This window comes from Meleagris gallopavo, chromosome 1 (assembly GCF_000146605.3).
Source record: "Meleagris gallopavo isolate NT-WF06-2002-E0010 breed Aviagen turkey brand Nicholas breeding stock chromosome 1, Turkey_5.1, whole genome shotgun sequence".
In the NCBI taxonomy this organism is placed as follows: domain Eukaryota; kingdom Metazoa; phylum Chordata; class Aves; order Galliformes; family Phasianidae; genus Meleagris; species Meleagris gallopavo.
Window position 1 is genome coordinate 13909593 of NC_015011.2, and position 4115 is coordinate 13913707.

A 4115-nucleotide genomic window follows, 5' to 3' on the forward strand; every position below is an offset into this window, starting at 1 on the left:
TCTTCTTTCTTAGTTCTACCTGATCTGAATAGTCATTGTACATCTTATTCTAAGCAGTGTAACTGGATAATAGGTATAAGGAATTGGCTGAACAGTTTCTTTCTGATAGATGGCCCCATACAGTATAGCAAATAGCGACGAGTGGCTCTCTTGGAAGGGTTTGATCAATAAAATTCCCCTGGATTTATGATCCCATTGTCTTTTGTCTCCTTACAGACTAGCAGTTGCTGTTCTTCTAGGCCTGACTGGCATTTGATTTATAAGGTGAAACTTTCTGCTTTGTCCAGTTAAGGCTGTCATTATAATACGCTGATACTTTTAAGGTACCAAATAGTAAGATACAAGTCCTCTTGTTGATGGTTAACTAGTTTGATGCTGAGGTTCTTACACTGTGAGATCCATGTACAGTTATTCTGAGGAAGTTGGAGGAGTTCAACATGTATTAGTACAAATGCATTGGAATGCAGCCAGGCACCCTCTGTTACAGGTTGTACTCAGTATGGGTGAATGTAAGATCAGCTGCAGATGGACTGGTAGACTGGCAAAGACAGGACTCTGGATGTCTGTATTATACAACACAATGTAAAACAGGCATCAGTGGTGAGAGCATTTCCCTGGGTTTACTCCTACTTAGCTTCTGCTCCCTAGCTAGCTGCTGCAGTTTAGGTTATAAGCCTTGGTATAAACCCCTTCAGTTTTCAGTCATAAATATTTTATCATCAAAGCTCAACTGAACCTTTTTACTAATTTGCTAACTCTCACTGGTCTCTGCTTAAACGGCATATATTTGACTTAAAATCAATCTGCTGAGATGCTAGTGTCCTGATTATCTCCATAAATCTAGAATATATATATTTTTTCCTAGAAATATGTTGAATTTCTACTGATTTTACTTGGGCAATACTGGAGGGTCAGGTAAATCCATTTCCTAAATTTGAAATAAACTTTGGTTTGGTTATTCGGTTTTGTTGTTTTAAAGAAAAAGATATTTCAACTCAGAAGGGCCTTTAAGGTGTAGAGTGATGGCTGAGATAGCGTCTATATTATCAACAGCTGGAAATAAAAAAGGTGAGGAATGGCCTATAGGCTTGCCTAATAGGCATAGGAACTGCATGTATGAGAAACGGAGTGATCTGGATGTTGGCTTTTATTTATAGGAAGGAGCAGCTTCGATCAAAGAGTAATGTTCAGGAAGGATGCTTATTGCTCACCAAGTTACAAGCCTGCTTTGCATCTCTGCACATATTTTCCTCAGTAAAAATATACTGAAATTAATAGGAATGTGTAATCACTGGGATTACACAAACAAAAACAAGATAATCAGTCAGTCTTATTTACATACTGGACCTATTTGACCTTAACTGTATTCTGTCTGCAATATTGCAACTCTTACATTAATGTTCTTGAGTTCATTTTTTGGATCTAGAGATTGTGCTGCACAGCACCATTTATCTAGGGAGATAGGTTTCATACTATTATTGATGGTAGAATTCTTCATGGTAGAGATTTTTTATTAATGAGAACAACAAAGACTTTGCTGATTTGTCACTTGTTGATAACTTGATTCTTTAAAGTATTCCACCCCTCTTTTAGACCCTATTTTTCTCTCCAAACAATGACCTCCAGTAGGATTCATTAATAAGAAGCAGGACATTTACAAGAAGGACAACTTACAGTAATATTAGCGTGACATTTTTATCTGGGGTTATCCAGCCAAGGAGGGCACACAACCATTGGGTGACTCATGTTGCCCAAGAAGGACCTTGGAGGATTTGTGGAAAACACAGCTGTGCTCACTGTGGGACCTTTGACTGCTTTCAAGTCTGAAAGGCTGAAGTTACACCTCAGTGTAGTTGCATCACCAGCTTCATCAAGTTTCTGTGACTCTTATTTCTTGCTGTTCAGCTTTGCCCCTACATTTTGCTGTATCTATTTGTTGCCACTGTACTTACATCGCACTGTGTCTGTGCTGTCTTAAATTTCCCTGTTCCTCTGAACTAATGTTCCCCATATAACCCACAGCAAAGGTAACTGTACAGAACTTTTCCTCAGTGTTTAGCAAGGAATTCTAAAACATTAAGTTGTATATCCTGAACAATATCTTATTATGATGTGATCAGTTTCCATCTTGAACTTTATTTGCTCTATGATTTTTCACCGTCACCAAATGTTACCATTCCCTATGGAGTAAATAAGTGTTTAAGACGTATACTTCTTGATCCACTGGAACATTCTCATAAGATAGTATGAATCCAAACACTTTTTGTTGTTGTTGTTGTTTGTTTTTCCTGTTTGTTTGTTTCAGATATCATGAGTAATTGCTTCTTAAAGCTCAAGCTCTATGAAGTTGTACTGAGAAAGCTTCAGGTGTAAAAGTGGCAAGATGTTAGTCCCCATGTTTTTGGGAAAAAATGATAATGTGACAATAAAAGTGCATCAGCAGTGGAAAGAAGATAAAATCCCAAACCTTTCTTAAGCCAAGCATGCAATTCTCAGGGTACCAGATGGTGTGGCAGAGTCGGTGAGGTTTGTGTTCATAGAAACCATGTGGTCTGAAGCTCATTATCATTGTTCTCAGGAAATATGTTACAGTCCTGAAAATGTTCACTGGTAAGCATTCTACTCCTCCAGTTTTTCATAGCATTTGAGCAACAATGATCAGTTACTTTTGACAAGGTTAATGTTATACCACATTTAGGGGATATATTTTACTGATGAAGAGCCAGTGTTTTTCAAGTATATAATGTGATAAACAAACTTAATTAAAAAAATTCTGATAACTTCAAGAAAATCTAAAATGTAGTCCTTTTTCTTTATAAACAATGCAGCTTTTTAAATAACACTGTCAAAATAGTATGTTTGTTTCTAGTACTATACTATTACATACATACTGCTAAAAATACTGTGATATGTTTTGTATCATGATAAGAAGTGATGAAAGGTCAAAACTTTTATTAAAGTGTCCCGCTGAAATAAGCTGCTGTTAATTTCACTTGACTTTCAAATAGGAATCTAGTATAGAATTTTGTTGTTTTGTTTTAATTCTAACAACTCTTTTCAAATAAATAACAATTCCCTGGAGAATTTATAAGTTCAGACCGTTCAGTTGGTTGACAGTGCTGAAGTCTGTAAAGTACTGAAAAATGTTCAAATAATATTTTTTCTGTTTTTAACCTTCATGTTAATAGTGAGGAGGCACTTAAACGCTTCAGGTCCTATTTAATGTTAAGGTTTGTGGCTGAAGATTGTAGAAGTTTCTTACTCCTTTTCTATTTTTTATTAGTACTTTAAGCTATATCAGTTTACTGTTCGGATGGAACTGGCAAACTTTCAGTGAATGTCTTTGCAATGTTGGCTTGATTCACTGACAATAAAAGACTGAGTAGAATTTCTCTGTGAACATCTAGGTTTCTGTGTAGTAGGATTTGCAGTTTATAGCATGGATATGCTTTTTTACTGCGCCTCTGAAAATCCACCCACATTTGGCAAAGCTGTAAACATTTGAAAAATTGTATTTCACACGTTCTTGGTAAAGTCTTGTTAGATTTTCTTAGCTGGTGCATTTCCAAAAGATTACACGTGCCTTGGATGTCCGCCTCCCTCAGATAGATCAAACTTTCTTTGAAATCATTGCTCTGAATTGGGCAAGTCAAACCAGTCCAACTAGGAGAACAGAAATCAATGAATTTGCCTTTCTTGTCTATTGGTGAGCATCCTGCTGAGATCAGTTAGCACATCAGGATAGATTAAACATTAAAAATTAAACCTCAGACGGGATACAGACTGGGCACATAAAGAGAATGTTTTGTGGTTATGAAGTGGTGAGACGGAGGTACTGTTTGCTAGTGCTTGTGTGGGTGGCCAGCTGTGCATGGGAGCCGGACTGAGTTTAGATGAGCATCATAGAAAGGAGTTTCAGCTGGGAAAAAAAAAGACCAAAAAAACCCCACAACCCAAAAACAAAAACCAGAATTTAGGTACAGTTCTATTTGGACTTTGTTACTTGGTGCTTTCAGTGCCTGTCAGTATGTCCTGTAAAATAAAAAATACTTCCACATGATTTTTAGAATTCCTTTCCTAGGTAGCCAAAAAAGACATATAGTTATCTTTTTTTT